At 53.4% G+C, this 20,025-nt stretch overlaps 1 protein-coding gene across 2 annotated transcripts in view; it reads right to left on the reverse strand.

The window, feature by feature from the left end:
* Positions 1 to 17,132, reverse strand: part of FAM214B (family with sequence similarity 214 member B) — a 228,128-nt gene extending 210,996 nt beyond the window's left edge. For both annotated transcript variants that reach the window (XM_029581777.1, XM_029581762.1), the window contains exon 1: positions 16,811 to 17,132. The gene's annotated coding sequence lies outside the window, so the exon portion shown is untranslated. The remainder of the gene's footprint in view (positions 1 to 16,810) is intronic.
* Between the last annotated feature and the right edge of the window lie 2,893 nt (positions 17,133 to 20,025).

A 20,025-nucleotide genomic window follows, 5' to 3' on the forward strand; every position in this document is an offset into this window, starting at 1 on the left:
ACAGAGCTGGGATTAGAACTGAGACAGGGAGATAAAGGGACTGATCCTGAGGTCACACAGAGAGTCAGTGACAGAGCTGGGATTAGAACTGAGACACATAGAGATAAAGGGACTAATCCTGAGGTCATACAGTCTGTGACAGAGCTGGGATTAGAACTGCGACACAGGGAGATAAAGGGACTGATCCCGAGGTCACACAGTCAGTGACAGAGCTGGGATTAGAACTGAGGCACAGGGAGATAAAGGGACTGATCCCGAGGTCACACAGAGAGTCAGTGACAGAGCTGGGATTAGAACTGAGGCACAGGGAGATAAAGGGACTGATCCCGAGGTCACACAGAGTGTCAGTGACAGAGCTGGGATTAGAACTGAGGCACAGGGAGATAAAGGGACTGATCCTGAGGTCACACAGAGAGTCAGTGACAGAGCTGGGATTAGAACTGAGGCACAGGGAGATAAAGGGACTGATCCTGAGGTCACACACAGAGAGTAGCGGAGGCCTGGGGAACGGACGTCTCTTGTATCACAGTCCAACGTTCCCTCCCCCACAAGCGCATCCTGTGCAGGTAGGTGTGTGGCTCACTTCCGCCTCCTAGAGGAGCTCCATTTAGGACACACCTTGGATAATGCCCCAGCAAGCGGCAGAGCCAACACGCCAGTGACGCTCTCATTTGAAAGGAGCACATTTAAACTGCCCCCAACTTCAGTGCCAGACGATTTTCCCATTATTTCACAGACGGAAAGTACGGAGAGAGGTGGGAGAGGGCCGGCGACAGGAACATCCCGTGCCGTTTTTAAGACACTCACGCACATCCTTGGAGAACACACGTAGAGATTCTGATTTTACAGGGCGCCTCTCTCATGCAGCTCATACCAGCGACAGAGACACACGGCCATGAGCCGGGCCAGCCGAACGGGGAGAGGTGGTGGGGGCCGAAGAGAGAGGTGCGGCCAGAAAGTGCAGCCACAGCTGCTGGCAGGGCCTGTGTGCAGAGGGAGCAGGAGGCTGACCCCTGCTTCCCTCGTCCCATTTTGCCCACCGCCTGCTGACAAGGAGCCTTTTGTATTCAGTTCTCTCTGTTTAAGCCTTCCCTCTCTCTACTTTAATAGATTGCGGCTCTCACCCACGGGCGGGCGGGGGGGGGGGGGGATGTTGATGGTACACGGATATGTTTCTGGGCTTGGCTATCTCGTGCATATTCTCTCATCCAGGCTTCACTTTACCCCTCTGGGGAAATAAAAGCTCGCAGTTTTCCTTACACGCCTATCCCGCCATTCCTGGGTGGCGCTGACTTCCTCTCCCGGTTGCACTGCATAAGCCACGGTGATGTTCTTCAGAGTATGAGCCTAGGAACGGGCCTCTTACCATCAATATCCTAACCTGTCCCGCTCACCCACACACACACACCTGCACACACACACACACACACACACACGCACCTGCACGCACACACGCACCTGCACGCACACACGCGCACGCGCACGCACACAAGGCCTGCCCTCTAGCTCATGCCACAGCACTGTGAAGTGGAAGTGGCAGATCCAGATCCACCCCCATGGAGGCTGGCAGGGCCTAGAAGTGCGGGAGATGTGGTGCCTTGAAGGCTTGGGGAGGGAGGAAAGCCAGCTGGGTCCTGTCCAGCTCGGATCCTCCAGAGCCATCCAGCCAGGCCCATCTGGGGGTGGGGGGGTGTCTGAAGATAGAAGATGAAAAAACCACCCCATAAAAAGCCACCTACGCAGCGTATGAACGCCAAAGACTAGAGAGAGTTTATGCGTATAGGAATGAAGTGATCACATCATACAGGCCTTGATTTGAGCTATGATTCATTAGGAGCCCGACCTTCAGGAATGCAAGTTCATGCTTCTCCAACACATAAACCGATTGATTCTGTCTCTACTGCTATTAAGTGCTCCACTTCTGCAATGGTTTTTTGATGGGGATTAGACCCATTTTAGCTTCTCTCTTCTGTACCCTGACAACAGCAGGGAGAGAATCGTTCTGCACCCCGCGAAGTCTAGCACAGGGGCCTGCAATCCACTGCCGCCTGCCCTGCCCCTGTGGGGGAAGCACTAGAGGGCTCCAGGTTGTCTGTTCCCACCCCCACCCCCACCCCTAGTGGAATTCAGGAGGCAGAGGGGGGTTCAGGCCGAGACCGGATGAATGACGACAAAATTAATAAAAAACAAACCCCCAGCAGTGGCCAAGTGATAAGCCACCAGCCCTCAAAACTCCTCCGATAGCCAGGGGCCATATGCCTTCAACTAATCGACCAATTCTCCGTCCAAACAAGCTAGCCGGGGGGGTCAAAGGTGAACTAGTCAATCGTTACAACCTATTCATTAAATAACCCTCATGCTGCCATCTCCTGACCTCAGGGAGAAAGAAAAAAAAAAAACTACCAGACAGACAAAAAGGTCTCGCCGAGGTGAAGGCAATGCCTGCCAATTACACACAAGCACCGTCCTCGCACAGAGCCTCGCTCGTACCTTCCCCCCACTCCTACACCCTTTGTACATTCATTCCCTCCCCTCCATCACCGTCCTCACACGCCACAGCGAAGCCTCACTCATCCGTTCATCCCGCGCTCTCCCCTGTCACCGTCCTCGCACACTGCACTGGGAGCTTCACTCACACGTCCCGATCACCGTCCTCGCACGCCACAGCGAAGCCTCACTCACCCATTCATCCCGCACTCTCCCCTGTCACCGTCCTCGCACAACGAAGCCTCACTCGTCCATTCATCCCGCGCTCTCCCCCGGTCACCGTCCTCGCACAACAAAGCCTCACTCGTCCGTTCATCCAGCACTCTCCCCCGGTCACCGTCCTCGCACGCCGCAGTGGGAGCTTCACTCACACCTCCCGGTCACCGTCCTCGCACGCCGCAGTGGGAGCTTCACTCACACCTCCCCGGTCACCGTCCTCGCAAGCCGCAGTGGGAGCTTCACTCACACCTCCCGGTCACCGTCCTCGCACGCCGCAGTGGGAGCTTCACTCACACCTCCCGGTCACCGTCCTCGCACGCCGCAGTGGGAGCGTCACTCATACCTCCCGGTCACCGTCCTCGCACGCCGCAGTGGGAGCGTCACTCATACCTCCCGGTCACCGTCCTCGCACGCCGCAGTGGGAGCGTCACTCACACCTCCCCGGTCACCGTCCTCGCACGCCGCAGTGGGAGCTTCACTCATACCCTCCCGGTCACCGTCCTCGCACGCCGCAGTGGGAGCTTCACTCACACCTCCCCGGTCACCGTCCTCGCAACGCCGCAGTGGGAGCTTCACTCACACCTCCCCGGTCACCGTCCTCGCACGCCGCAGTGGGAGCTTCACTCACACCTCCCCGGTCACCGTCCTCGCACGCCGCAGTGGGAGCTTCACTCACACCTCCCGGTCACCGTCCTCGCACGCCGCAGTGGGAGCTTCACTCACACCTCCCCGGTCACCGTCCTCGCACGCCGCCACACAGCCTCGTGCTCCTCTCTCCCTGGATCACTAAACCTTACAGGCCTCTGACCCTGCCAACGCTTTGCGAATGGATCACAGCCCAGTGAAGCTGCCCGATTGCGTTTGAATTTTTTTGTGTGTGTGTACCATCGCTTTGCATGATCCTTGGATCTGAAAGGCAATTAAAGAAGCGGCTGAAAATTAAAAAAATAAATAAATAAAATATCAAGGCAGTGAGCGAAGTCTCAGTTTCCCAGATCCCCTCACCGGCCTCCTTGCACGGCAGCACTCACTTCCTCCTATCGTTACATCTGGCAGCGGAGTCTTAAGACGAGGTCGCTCCGTGTGTGCCCGACTGACCCCTGCACCGGGCTGGGACGGTGAGCGGAATCTGCGGCCTGCCCTCCTGAGCCAAGGCCGTGTGGGCAAGGGGGTAGCTCTTTATCCCCCTACAAAACTAATGCCAGCATCGCCACCTGGACAAACCTTCCATAAACTGACCACCACCTGGACAAACCCTCCATAAAACTGACCACCACCTGGACAAACCTTCCATAAAACTGACCACCACCTGGACAAACCCCCCATAAACTGACCACCACCTGGACAGACCCTCCATAAAACTGACCACCACCTGGACAAACCCCCCATAAACTGACCACCACCTGGACAGACCCTCCATAAAACTGACCACCACCTGGACAAACCCTCCATAAAACTGACCACCACCTGGACAAACCCTCCATAAACTGACCACCACCTGGACAGACCCTCCATAAAACTGACCACCACCTGGACAAACCCCCCATAAACTGACCACCACCTGGACAGACCCTCCATAAAACTGACCACCACCTGGACAAACCCTCCATAAACTGACCACCACCTGGACAGACCCTCCATAAAACTGACCACCACCTGGACAAACCCCCCATAAACTGACCACCACCTGGACAGACCCTCCATAAAACTGACCACCACCTGGACAGACCCTCCATAAAACTGACCACCACCTGGACAAACCCTCCATAAACCGGTAACAGCGCTGCACAGGTCACGCAGCTCGACAGAGATGTAGAGTAGCAACAAGTAGTGCGTGGCTTTCAAAGAAATCAGGCCTTGACCAGGAAAGTTTGAAGTCATTAATATTTTGGACTTCCAGAAAATGCATATTAATCCCCGAATCTTTCCAGTTCCAGAGCTTTAAATGTAACCCAAGTCCTGGATGTCTCTGTAGGACAGCACCTGTACGATTCAGCCCCCCTCTCCCCGAGGGCTGCGACACGGCCGGCAGCGAACGCTGCTCCCCAGGCCGGGCCACACGTGCTTATCCACCCCAGCGCGTCACAGTTCCACGTCCACGGCGAGGAAACGCTTCCCCTGCACCGGGGTGAGTGAGTGTGAGTGTGCGCGATTCCCCAAGCTGCGCTCTGCCCCAACAAAACCGAGGCAAGACGGCTCAGCTTGCCCTCCCCTTCCCTTTCTCAGGGAAGGAGGTGGTGACCTTGCAACAGCAGAACACGGCGCCTCCCTAGGCCTGGGAGGGGATAATCTCCAGCACTGCTGACGCTGGAAGAAGAAGTGGAAAATGGATCCTGAACAACAGGGGGTGGGGTGGTTTTTTTTTTACACTGGTCACGTCTCCCTGAAAAAGGTACAGCTGTGTGTGTAATGGGGAGATGCACTCATCCAGCTCTCCCCAGCCAAGCACCGAAACGCAGCTACACCCATATGCCTCAGGTCATGACCCCTAACCTGAGCTCCAGGCTCACTTACTGCCCCCTCCCACCACTCCCCATCTCAGCTCACCATGACCCATCACCCAAGTCCTCCATTCACCCACCATCCCACTAAACACAGCTCTCTATGACCCATCACCCAAGTCCTCCATTCACCTACCATCCCACCCCAAACACAGCTCACTATGACCCATCCCCCAAGTCCTCCATTCACCTACCAACCCACTAAACACAGCTCACTATGACCCATCACCCAAGTCCTCCATTCACCCTACCATCCCACCCCAAACACAGCTCACTATGACCCATCACCCAAGTCCTCCATTCACCTACCAACCCACTAAACACAGCTCACTATGACCCATCACCCAAGTCCTCCATTCACCCACCATCCCACCCCAAACACAGCTCACTATGACCCATCACCCAAGTCCTCCATTCACCCACCATCCCACCCCAAACACAGCTCACTATGACCCATCACCCAAGTCCTCCATTCACCCACCATCCCACCCCAAACACAGCTCACTATGACCCATCACCCAAGTCCTCCATTCACCTACCATCCCACTAAACACAGCTCGCTATGACCCATCACCCAAGTCCTCCATTCACCCACCATCCCACCCCAAACACAGCTCACTATGACCCATCACCCAAGTCCTCCATTCACCTACCATCCCACTAAACACAGCTCACTATGACCCATCACCCAAGTCCTCCATTCACCCACCATCCCACCCCAAACACAGCTCACTATGACCCATCACCCAAGTCCTCCATTCACCTACCATCCCACTAAACACAGCTCACTATGACCCATCACCCAAGTCCTCCAGTCACCCACCATCTCACCCCAAACACAGCTCACTATGACCCATCACCCAAGTCCTCCATTCACCCACCATCCCACTAAACACAGCTCACTATGACCCATCACCCAAGTCCTCCATTCACCCACCATCCCACTAAACACAGCTCGCTATGACCCATCACCCAAGTCCTCCATTCACCCACCATCCCACTAAACACAGCTCGCTATGACCCATCACCCAAGTCCTCCATTCACCCACCATCCCACTAAACACAGCTCGCTATGACCCATCACCCAAGTCCTCCATTCACCCACCATCCCACCCCAAACACAGCTCGCTATGACCCATCACCCAAGTCCTCCATTCACCCACCATCCCACCCCAAACACAGCTCGCTATGACCCATCACCCAAGTCCTCCATTCACCCACCATCCCACCCCAACACACAGCTCACTATGACCCATCACCCAAGTCCTCCATTCACCCACCATCCCACTAAACACAGCTCGCTAAGACCCATCACCCAAGTCCTCCATTCACTCACCATCCCACTAAACACAGCTCACTATGTCCCATCACCCAAGTCCTCCATTCACCCACCATCCCACTAAACACAGCTCGCTATGACCCATCACCCAAGTCCTCCATTCACCCACCATCCCACCCCAAACACAGCTCACTATGACCCATCACCCAAGTCCTCCATTCACCTACCATCCCACCCCAAACACAGCTCACCATGACCCATCACCCAAGTCCTCCATTCACCACAGCTCACCATGACCCATCACCCAAGTCCTCCATTCACCCACCATCCCACTAAACACAGCTCGCTATGACCCATCACCCAAGTCCTCCATTCACCTACCAACCCACTAAACACAGCTCACTATGACCCATCACCCAAGTCCTCCATTCACCCACCATCCCACCCCAAACACAGCTCACTATGACCCATCACCCAAGTCCTCCATTCACCCACCATCCCACCCAAACACAGCTCACTATGACCCATCACCCAAGTCCTCCATTCACCCACCATCCCACCCCAAACACTGCTCGCTATGACCCATCACCCAAGTCCTCCATTCACCCACCATCCCACCCCAAACACAGCTCACTATGACCCATCACCCAAGTCCTCCATTCACCCACCATCCCACCCCAAACACAGCTCGCTATGACCCATCACCCAAGTCCTCCATTCACCCACCATCCCACTAAACACAGCTCGCTATGACCCATCACCCAAGTCCTCCATTCACCCACCAACCCACCAAACACAGCTCACTATGACCCATCACCCAAGTCCTCCATTCACCCACCATCCCACTAAACACAGCTCACTATGACCCAACACCCAAGTCCTCCATTCACCTACCATCCCACCCCAAACACAGCTCACCATGACCCATCACCCAAGTCCTCCATTCACCACAGCTCACCATGACCCATCACCCAAGTCCTCCATTCACCCACCATCCCACTAAACACAGCTCGCTATGACCCATCACCCAAGTCCTCCATTCACCTACCAACCCACTAAACACAGCTCACTATGACCCATCACCCAAGTCCTCCATTCACCCACCATCCCACCCCAAACACAGCTCACTATGACCCATCACCCAAGTCCTCCATTCACCCACCATCCCACCCCAAACACAGCTCACTATGACCCATCACCCAAGTCCTCCATTCACCCACCATCCCACCCCAAACACTGCTCGCTATGACCCATCACCCAAGTCCTCCATTCACCCACCATCCCACCCCAAACACAGCTCACTATGACCCATCACCCAAGTCCTCCATTCACCCACCATCCCACTAAACACAGCTCGCTATGACCCATCACCCAAGTCCTCCATTCACCCACCAACCCACCAAACACAGCTCACTATGACCCATCACCCAAGTCCTCCATTCACCCACCATCCCACTAAACACAGCTCACTATGACCCAACACCCAAGTCCTCCATTCACCCACCATCCCACCCCAAACACAGCTCACTATGACCCACTGCCCAAGTCCTCCATTCACCCACCATCCCACTAAACACAGCTCACTATGACCCACTGCCCAAACTCTATGCTCAGCTCCCACCACTCCCCATCTCAGCTCACCATGACCCATTTATTTTTTATTTAATATATATTTCTATACCGGACTTCATGAATAGAATTCACATCAGGCCGGTTTACATGGAACTTGGGGGGATTAACAAGTGTAACCAAACAAGAAGGCCGAAACAAGCAAAGTTACATATAACAAGGGGATTGAACTTGGGGGCTAAAGTAGCCAGGAAGTAGACAGAGAGGAATTAACTACATATAAATAATATTTGACGGGTTCAGAGATTAGTAAACATCCCATTCTTTGGGCTGAGTCGGACATGACATTTTTGAGTTAGGGGAAGGCTTGGAGGAAAAGCCATGTCTTAAGATTTCTTCGAAAGGTAAGAAGGCAGGGTTCCAGTCTTAGGTCATCACCCAAGTCCTCCATTCACCCACCATCCCACCCCAAACACAGCTCACTATGACCCATCACCCAAGTCCTCCATTCACCCTACCATCCCACCCCAAACACAGCTTGCTATGACCCACTGCCCAAACTCTATGCTCAGCTACCACTCCCCATCTCAGCTCACCATGACCCATCACCTCCATTCACCTACCATTCCACCCCAAACACTGCTTGCTATGACCCACTGCCCAAACTCTATGCTTATCTAACAGCACAGTTCGCCATGAACCATCACCCAAGTCCTCCACTGACCTACCACATCCCCCCCCCTCACCTAGCCAACTACTTCTCATTTGCTCTTACTTACCTGTCTCTACATACACACCACTGCCATCATCCAAGTTAAACAATCCAAGCTCTTCCCTACCAGTACAAAATTTCACCTTGACCTGTTAATTGATACCTCGTTCACTACTACCCATTACCCACACTTCAGTCTCCTCTACACCCATCTCTCTCCCTGGCCCATCATCCATATCCTACTGTTCAATTTCCTGATCTATTTCTACACTGCCCACCAGTCATTTATTTATTTATTTTTAGATTTTATATACCGGTGTTCCTGTATGAAATACAAATCACATCGGTTTACATTGAAACTGAACATAAATTTTTGCCAATAGGCATTACATAGAACAAGGATGTGGAACTTGGAAAAGGGTAAACTAGATCAGAATAAACATTGTAATGTAAACAAATTGTCTAACAAATCTCATAGAGCAGTATAAATAAAAACAAAAACATAAAAACAAAACAGTAGATGTCACGTGAGACCTGCAGCAAGAGAATGGATAAAGAGTCAAGTAGATCCTGGAGAATGATATGATGAGGAACTCTTGCTGGTTGTAGGGGAAAAAAGTGCTTATGGTCCTGTAAAGGCTTGTTTAAAGAGCCAGGTTTTAAGTTTCTTTTTGAAAGTGGCGTGGCAGATCTCTAGACGGATATCTGGTGGGAGCGCGTTCCATTGAATGGGGCCAGCAGTAGATATGGAACGTTTCTGGAGCGAGGATTTTGTTGAGGGAACATGTAGAGTGCCTTTGTAAGCTCCTCTGATAGGTCTAGCTGAAGAGTGATGACGTAGTTGGGTGCTTAACTGAAGTGGGGAAATATTGTGAATTGATTTGTGAATTACTGTGAGCACTTTATAAAGAATCCTTTGCTTAATTGGAAGCCAATGGAGGAGTTTGAGAATGGGGGTGATGTGATCTCTTTTATTCGTATATCCTCTTCATGTCTTAAAATCTCCATGGCCTCTCTTTATACCCCAACATCCTATAGCCCCATATACCTCTCCATGGAATGTCAAAAACATGCTTAACCCTATCCTCACATGAACTTCACTCTTCCCTTCCACCAAGGACCTCTCCCCCACCTGCAGATACCTGCTCCTAGCCTGCCAGCCACACTTCCTTATTCTAGATACCTCTCCCTTATGTTCCTCTCCCTGGTCACCTGTCCAACATCTCATCATCACCTACTTCCCATATACCCTTCCACAACGGCACCAACATCTCACCCTCCCTACCCTAATACACTTCACACCAGCTTATTACCAACACTTCATTCTCCTCATCCCCAAATCTTTCCCTGGTTTTTCACCCATTTTTCTTACTCCTATATACTTCTCCCTGGCCTCGCAGCCTCTCCCCCGTCTACCACACTTCACCTTCCACAAACCCCATCTCTCTCTGCCCGGGCCATCACCCCCCTCAGTTCTCCAACCCCCCATCTACCTCAACCGAACTTGAAATCCTATTCCTAATTATCGCTTATCCCATTATACCTCTCACCTGCCCCCACATGCCTCGCCTTGACCTACCCCCCCCAACATCTCATTCTCTCTCCATATACTACATCCTTGCTCTCCCCTGTGCCTAGCCCCAGCCTGCCACCCACAGCTCCCTCTACCTCGCCTCAGTCTCCCTCTCTCCATATGCCTAGCCCTGGCCTGCTTCCCACACCATGCTCTCCCTCTCTCCATGTGCTTTGCCCCGACTTATATCCAGCACCTCGCTCTCCCTGCCCCCATATAACTCACCATGGCCTACCTCCCCCACAAAGCCTCCAACATCTTGCTCGTCCTCTCTCCATATACCATGCCCGACCTGCAACTCCGCATTTCGCTTTCCCTCTCCCCTTTTGCCTTACCCCTGCCTGCCCCGGGACATCACTCTCCTCCTTCATCTCCCCATATGCCTCTCCTTGGCCTGCCTCCTGTACCCTTCTCTCCACATACCTCACTCCAGCATGGTCCCGCATCCCCCTCCCTCCATATGCCTCGTCCAGGCCTACTGCCCACACCTCCCTCTCTCCATAAGCCTCACTCCGGCCTCCAACCCACGCCTTGCTCTCACTCTCTCCATGTCTCATCCCGGCCTCCTACCCGATGCCTGGCTCTCCATTTTTCCATATCCCTTGCCCCCACCTGCCATCCGCACCTCACACTCCCTCTCTCCATATTCCTCGTCCTGGCTTACCCCTCCGCACCTCACTCTCTCTCTACATGCCTAGCCATGACCTGCCACCTTCGGCTCACTATCCCTGCTGCTATATGCCTAACATGGGCCTGTTCCCCACCCTCGCTCTCTCCATATGCCTCCTATCTGTTCTTCTGTCCCACCTCTCCATATGCCTTGCCCTGAGCCTGCCACCTGCTCCTTGCTCTTTCTCGGCCTGCCCTGAGACTCCTCTCCCCAAATGCCTCTCCTTGGCCTGATCTCCAAACCTTCCTCTCGCTCTCTCCACATGCCTAGCTCAGACCAGCCACTAGCACTTTGCTCTCCCCACACCCACATGCCTCACCCCAGCCTGCCTCATCTTGCTCTCCACGCCCCCGTATGCCTCGCCCTGGCCTATTCCCCATACCTCGCTCACCTTCTCCATATGCTTTCCTAAGCCTGCCCCCTGCACATCGCTCTCCTTCTGTCCAAATGCCTTGCCTAGTCCTACCACTTCCACTTCGCCTTCCCCACCCCACATGTACCTCACCCAGTCCCGTCACCAACTCCTCACTCTCCTTACCCCCACCTATCTCAAAATCAGTCCCGCCACCGACGCCTCACTCTCCTTACCCCCACCTATCTCAAAATCAGTCCCGTCACCGACTCCTCACCCCCACCTATCTCAAATCAGTCCCGCCACTGACTCCTCACTCTCCTTGCCCCCATCTATCTCAATCAGTCCCGCCACTGACTCCTCACTCTCCTTGCCCCCATCTATCTCAATCAGTCCCGTCACTGACACCTCACGCTCCTTGCCCCCATCTATCTCAATCAGTCCCGTCACTGACACCTCACGCTCCTTAACCCCACATATCTCAGTCCCGCCACCGACTCCTCACTCTCCTTACCCCCATCTATCTCAAATCAGTCCCGCCACCGACTCCTCACTCTCCTTACCCCCATCTATCTCAAATCAGTCCCGCCACCGACTCCTCACTCTCCTTACCCCCATCTATCTCAAATCAGTCCCGCCACTGACTCCTCACTCTCCTTGCCCCCATCTATCTCAAATCAGTCCCGTCACTGACTCCTCACTCTCCACACTGCCCTATACCTTGCTCAGGCCTGTCACTGACACCTTGTTCTCCTTACCCCCACTATCCTCCCCCCAGCCTTTCAGTGACACCTCACTCACCCTGTCCTCGTATGCCATGCCCCGGCCTGTTCCCTACAAGTCTCCTTACCCTCATTAGTCTCACCACAACCTGTCATTTGCACCCTACTCTCCCTGTGCCCAGATGCCTTGCCCTGAGGACATCGCTCCCCTTACCCTCATCTACCTCGGCTGGGCCTATCACAGATTCCTTGCTTTCCTTACCCCCGTATGCCTCGCCCGGACCAATCACGGACACCTTGCTCTCCTTATCCCCACTAGCCTCACCTTGGCCTCTTACTGACACCTCGCTCAGCCTGTCCCCCGCACCTCACTCTACTTACAGCCATTAATCTCACCACAACCTGTCACTTGCATCTCACTCTCCCTGTCCTCATATGCCTTGCCCTGGATTGAAACGCGTGCTTCCCTCTCCTTATCACCAATGACTTCACCCGGGCCAGTCATCGACTCCTCCTACCTCACCCAGACCTGTCACTGACTCCTCACTCTCTTCTTACCCCCATATACCTCACCCTGACCTGTCATTGACACATCGCTGTTTCCTTACCCCATATACCTCTCACTGGCACCTCGCTCTCCTCAACCCCACTATCCTCACTCTGGCCCGTCACACCTCACTCACCCTTTTCCCATATGCCAGGCCATAGCCTGTTCCTCACACCTAGCTCTTCTTACCCTCATTAGCCTCACCACGATCTGTCACTTGCATCTCACTCTCCTTGTCCTGGTCTGCAATGTACACTTCGCTCTCCTTACCCACCCCCCATATCTACCTCGCCTGTGCCTATCACTGATTCTTTGCTTTCCTTTCCCCCCTCATCTACCTTGCCCCGGCCTGTCACTGATATCTCACTCTCTCCTTATCCCCCATATGTCTAGCTCAGTCCAATCACTGATACCTTGCTCTCCTTACCCCCATCTACCTCACCCCAGGCTCTTACTGACACCTTGCTCTCCTTACCCCCCACTATTCTCATCCCGGTCTATCACTGACAACTCACTCACCTTCTCCCTATATGCCAGGCTCTGGCCTGTTCCCCACACCTCGCTCTCCTTATCCCATCTATCTCACCCAGGCCTGTCACTGACGCCTCACTCTCCTTACCCGGGCCTGTCACCGGCACCTAACTCTCCTTACCCCATCTACCTCACCCGGGCCTGTCACCGGCACCTAACTCTCCTTACCCCATCTACCTCACCCGGGCCTGTCACCGGCACCTAACTCTCCTTACCCCATCTACCTCACCCGGGCCTGTCACCGGCACCTAACTCTCCTTACCCCATCTACCTCACCCGGGCCTGTCACCGGCACCTAACTCTCCTTACCCCATCTACCTCACCCGGGCCTGTCACCGGCACCTAACTCTCCTTACCCCATCTACCTCACCCGGGCCTGTCACCGGCACCTAACTCTCCTTACCCCATCTACCTCACCCGGGCCTGTCACCGTCACCTAACTCTCCTTACCCCATCTACCTCACCCGGGCCTGTCACCGGCACCTAACTCTCCTTACCCCATCTACCTCACCCGGGCCTGTCACCGGCACCTAACTCTCCTTACCCCATCTACCTCACCCGGGCCTGTCACCGTCACCTAACTCTCCTTACCCCATCTACCTCACCCGGGCCTGTCACCGTCACCTAACTCTCCTTACCCCATCTACCTCACCCGGGCCTGTCACCGGCACCTAACTCTCCTTACCCCATCTACCTCACCCGGGCCTGTCACCGGCACCTAACTCTCCTTACCCCATCTACCTCACCCGGGCCTGTCACCGGCACCTAACTCTCCTTACCCCATCTACCTCACCCGGGCCTGTCACCGGCACCTAACTCTCCTTACCCCATCTACCTCACCCGGGCCTGTCACCGTCACCTAACTCTCCTTACCCCATCTACCTCACCCGGGCCTGTCACCGTCACCTAACTCTCCTTACCCCATCTACCTCACCCGGGCCTGTCACCGGCACCTAACTCTCCTTACCCCATCTACCTCACCCGGGCCTGTCACCGGCACCTAACTCTCCTTACCCCATCTACCTCACCCGGGCCTGTCACCGGCACCTAACTCTCCTTACCCCATCTACCTCACCCGGGCCTGTCACTGACACCTCTCTCTCTCCTTACCCTCATATACCTCACCCAGCCTGTCACTGACACCTCTCTCTCTCTCCTTACCCCCATATAAGTCACATAGTCCAGTCACTGGCACCTCGCTCTCTCCTTACCCTCAAATACCTTGCTCCAGCCTATCACCGACTCCTCACTCTCCTTACACTATCTACTCACCTGGTCCCGTCACAGGCACCTCACTCTTTTCTTACCCCCACATATCTCGCATAGTCCGGTCACTAGCACTTCGCTCTCTCCTTATCCCCATATACCTCGCCCTGGCCTGTCACCGACACCTCGCTCTCCTTACACCCACTATTCTCACCCCAGCCTGTCACACTTCACTCACCCTGTCCCCATATGCCTGTTACCCACACCTCACTCTCCTTACCCCATTAAGTTTCCTCACAACCTGTCACTTGAATCTCACCCGGCCTGTCATTGACTCCTCCCTCTCCTTACCTCCATCTACTTCGCCTGGGCCTGTAATTGACTTCTCCTTACCCATATCTACCACACAGAGGGCAATCACTGACTCCTTACCCCCCCCATCTACCTCACCCAGGCCTGTCACCGATACCTCACACAATCCGGTCACTGACTCCTCACTTTCCTTATGCCCCCACCTACCTCACCTGGGCTTGTCACTGACACCTAGCTCTCTCCTTACCTCCATATACCGGTCCCTGGCACCTCACTCTCTTCTTACCCCATCTACCTCACCCAGGCCTATCATGGACACCTAGCTCTCGCCTTACCCTCATATACCTTGCCCCAGCCTGTCATTGACACCTTGCTCTCTCATTACCCCCCCAGATACCTCACACAAGCCTGTCACTGATACCTCATTCTTTCTTTACCCCAGCCTGTCACCGACACCTCACTCTCCTTACCCCCACATACCTAAGCAAAACCTGTCAATGACACCTTGCTTTCCTTTCCCACATATGCTTCATCCAGGCCTGTCACGGACACCTCGCTCTCTTTACTCACACTAGCCTCACCCTGGACTCTTACTGACCCCTTGCTCAGCTTGTCCCCCCCACAACTCCCCCCTCCTTATTGCCTTTAGCCTCACCACAACCTGCCACTTGCATCTCACTCTCCCTGTCCTGGCCTGCAATTCATTCTCCTTATCACCAGCTACCTCACCCAGGGCCTGTCATCGACTCCTCGGTCTCTCCTTATCCCCATATACCTCACACAATCCATCACGGACACTCTTCCCTCTCCTTACCCTCATTTTCTACACCCCTGGCCCGTCACTGACACCTTGCGCTCTCTCCTTACCACCATATGCCTCACCCAGGGCCTGTCATCGACTCCTCGGTCTCTCCTTATCCCCATATACCTCACACAATCCATCACGGACACTCTTCCCTCTCCTTACCCTCATTTTCTACACCCCTGGCCCGTCACTGACACCTTGCGCTCTCTCCTTACCACCATATGCCTCACCCAGGGCCTGTCATTGACTCCTCGGTCTCTCCTTATCCCCATATACCTCACACAATCCGTCACTGACACTCTTCCCTCTCCTTACCCTCATTTTCTACACCCCTGGCCCGTCACTGACACCTTGCGCTCTCTCCTTACCACCATATGCCTCACCCAGGGCCTGTCACTGACATCTTGCTCTCCCTGTCCCCATATGCCTTGCCCTAGTCTGTCACTGCCACGTTGCTACCCTTACCCACAGTAGCCTCATCCCAGCCAGTTACCCACACCTCGCTCACCCTGTCCCCATATGCTTCGCCCCAGCTTTTCACCCGCACCTCACTCTCTTTACCCCATATACTTCGCCTAAGCCTGTCACTGGCACTTTGCTCTCCCTACCTCCAAATAGTTTTCCCCTACTTGTCACTCACCTCAAACCAATCTCTCTCTACTTAGCCTATCAACCAAGTCTTATTCTCTCCTACATCCATTTACATCTCCCTTTTCTTTCACACACACACACACACTCCATGCTCAGACCCACCATCTATCTGCCTGGTCTGTCACCCACACCTCATTCCGTCCTGTCACCTTCTTGCCAAGCCCCTGCACCCTTCTCTCATCCTTCCCTAACAATCTTTAGTGCCACTCACCCCAAACTCCTCCTCCCTCCCCCCTTCCCCCACAAACCCGGATTACTAAAATGACATCACCTGTTTCCCCAGGACACAGCCGGGGCCCCCATACAACAGGATGAGGTGGAACCCAGCTCTGCAGACTGGAAGAGCTGCTCAGCTCCTGGGGAGGGGAGGGGGGGGTGCATCTCCCACTCTCTCCCAGAAGCTGCAGCCACCTTCAAAACAGCCACAAGGGCACTGAACAGCGGGGGGGGGGGGGGGGGGGGGGGCAGGGTTTCCTCTCCTCCCCTCTAACTCCGGCAGTACGGCTCAGAAAAAGATCGCCCCACTCCCCCATCCAGACACACTGTCAGGATTCCTGAAAAGCCGGAACTTGCCACAGAGAGAGGGGGGGGGGGGAGAAGTCCCTAATTTCTTCTTTCTGCAAGCAAGAGACTCAGAGCGAATCGGCAGTGACAAGCGAGCAACACACACTTACCCCGCACACAACTTTGCCGGGCTCCCCCTGTAGGAAGAGAGCGGTGGTGGTGGTGGTGGTGGTGGTGGAGGGAGGGGATCCTCCTAGAAGGGAAGGCAAAAAAAAAAACAAAACACCACCTCGCACAGACCGAGGCTGAGACCCAGAAAGCCCTCCTCTCCTCTCCCTGTGTAGAGCCTTCTGCAGTTCCTGCTTCTCCCCGAAGCAGCCGCCGCCTGCACCGCAACAAATAATTACACAAAAAAAAAACAAAGCAACAAGGGAAACAAAAAAAAAGGCAAAAAGAAAAAAAAAGTGAGCGGCTACGCTGTGATCTCACATCGCCTCCTTCCCCCCCACCCCCCAGCAGCTCCCGCAGCCCTGCCGGCTCTCCCTCCTCTGAGTCACAGCTCATTTCCTACCAGCTGATTGCGGCTCTGCCCCGCCCCTTTCCCCGCCCCTCCGCCGGAGCCCGGCCGCTGATTGGTGGGAGTCTCACCTCCGGCTCCTGGACTAGGGAGGGGGTGCAGGGGGTGCAGGGGGCAGCTGCAGGGACTCCGGGCCGTGCCGGTCCCCGCCTGCAGGGAGGGGCCCTCACTGTTTTTCCTTATCCAGTGACGGCTGTAAACGGAACTGCGCTAAAATCTCCCCTTGGCAAGGCCCGGAACGGTCCTGTTTATCGCCGTCCGGCTCCATTCCTACTGGTCAGCTTGATCCAGTCCGGGTGTTTATCCCTGTCACCCATGTGGACTCGCAGTTCTGGTTTCAGGGCAAGTCTGAGGCAGATGAAGGTGGAGGGGAGGGGGTGATCAGTATGAATCATACTAAAAATGTGAACAAAACAGCCATTATTCCATAACTGTAAATCAGAGCTTTGAAAAATTGAACAGAGCATAAGCTCCAAAAAAAAAAAAAAAAAGTTCCACTACAAATCCAGGCATGCAACGGGGCAAAACCAGGCCCGGATCAGGCTGAATTGCAGACATGGAGTCAGCCGTGCCGATCCCTGATCCTCGAGAGCCATAAACAGGTAACCAAGCTATACAAATGAACTTAGATATCAGGCAAGCCGTGTGCAGATATGACAGGGAAAAGGGAGATATGACTATTCAAGGTACATAGCCTGCAATTCAACCAGGAGGATCATCTTTGATGCCTCTCTGCTTTTCTACACACATAAGCATGTCGTTTCTTCCTCTGTAACCGCTACAATCCATCTCTTCCTTTGGGGCCGAAGCAAAAAGGTGCATTCAGCACAGCGCACACTTTAACCCTCAGCTGGGGCAAATGCACTAAGGTGCCTGTTTCCCTAATGCGTGCACAGCCGCATCCCCTTGGCACCCGATGCAATATTAAAATAAGGTGCTGCGTTAGAAAGGATTTTTATATTCTGCTTTTTGGTATTTCAAAGTGGATTACATTCAGGTATTTTCCCTATCCCCCAGAGGGCTTACAATCTAACAGGCTGATACAACCTGCATTTGGACACGCGTTTTCGACGCGCTAGCTTTACCCCTTATTCAGTAAGGGGTAATAGCGCGTTGAAAACGTACGTCCAACCTCCGGAGACTAATAGCGCCATCAACATGCAAATGCATGTTGATGGCCCTATTAGTCATTCCCGCGTGATATAGAAAGTAAAATGTGCAGCCAAGCCGCACATTTTACTTTCAGAAATTAGCGCCTACCCAAAGGTAGGCGCTAATTTCTGCCGGCACCAGGAAAGTGCACAGAAAAGCAGTAAAAACTGCATTTCTGTGCACCCTCCGACTTAATATCATGGCGATATTAAGTTGGAGGCCCCAAAAGTTAAAAATAGTGAAAAAAAAATTTTAAATTTAAAATCGGCTCGCAGGTTGAAAACCAGACGCTCAATTTTGCCGGCGTCCGGTTTCCGAACCCGTGGCTGTCAGCGGGTTTGAGAACCGACGCTGGCAAAATTGAGGGTCGGCTGTCAAACCCGCTGACAGCCGCCGCTCCTGTCCAAAAAGAGGCGCTAGGGACGCGCTAGTGTTCCCAGCGCCTCTTTTTACCACGGGCCCTAATTTGCATAGGCCACCCTTCTGAATCGCATGCCCAGGAGAGTGGCCTGTGCGCTTGCCTGCTCTCCCGTGACTTTTTCTGTATCGGCCTGAGTGTTTGTACCTGAGGTAATGGAGGGTAAAGTACTCGAGCAATGTCACAAGGAGTGAGAGTGGGACTTGAATGCTAGTCTCCCCAGTTCATAGCCTGCTGCTCTAACCACTAGTCTACTCCCTTGCACTCAAATGCATTGGGCGCCCAGATTTGCAATGAGCGAGCTTCCATTTCCTCTCACTTCAGGCTGATTTTGCCACTTCCTTTTGTGTGTATATATGTTGTGCATGTACAGTGTGTGTGTATATGTTGTGCATGCACAGCGTGTGTGTACAGAGTGCATGTAAAGTGTGCATCCAGAAATATTTTTTGCATCAAACCATTATACCTATATTTTTAAACACCAATGATAGTGTCGCAACAATACTAAGTAGGAAGAACCACAGAGGACAGTCATTTTAAATGTATCATAAGCCCTTGACTAGGATTGACAACGCCAGCTCCAGGGGCTGGAGTTAAATTAACATGTGATAAGCGCTATCTGCTATCCAGTTGTTTGGGCTAATCTCCTTATTGTATGGGGGGGATATGATAGAGGTCCACAAAAGCATGAAAGGACTTGAACAAGTTAATGTAAACCAGTTATTTACTCTCTCGGATAATAGAAGGACCAGGGAGCACTCCATGAAGTTAGCAAGTAGCTCATTTAAAACAAATCGAAGAAAATTCTTTTTCACTCAGCGCATAGTTAAGCTTTGGAATTCATTGCCAGAGGATGTGGTTACAGCAGTTAGTGTTACTGGGTTTAAAAAAGGTTTGGATAAGTTCCTAGAGGATAAATCCATAAACTGCTATGACGGTAATTAAGAAGCAATAGAAGCTTGTGATCTATCTAATGTTTGGGTACTTGCCAGGTACTTGTGACTTGGATGTTTGGGTACTTGCCAGGTACTTGTGACTTGGATGTGAAGACAGCAAAACAATGCGACAAGGCGATAGCAAAAGCCAGAAGAATGCTGGGCTGCATAGAGAGAGGAATATCAAGTAAGAAAAGGGAAGTGATTATTCCCTTGTACAGGTCCTTGGTGAGGCCTCACCTGGAGTACTGTGTTCAGTTCTGGAGACCGTATCTACAAAAAGACAAAGACAAGATGGAAGCG

Source organism: Rhinatrema bivittatum, chromosome 1 (genome assembly GCF_901001135.1).
Source record: "Rhinatrema bivittatum chromosome 1, aRhiBiv1.1, whole genome shotgun sequence".
Classification (NCBI taxonomy): domain Eukaryota; kingdom Metazoa; phylum Chordata; class Amphibia; order Gymnophiona; family Rhinatrematidae; genus Rhinatrema; species Rhinatrema bivittatum.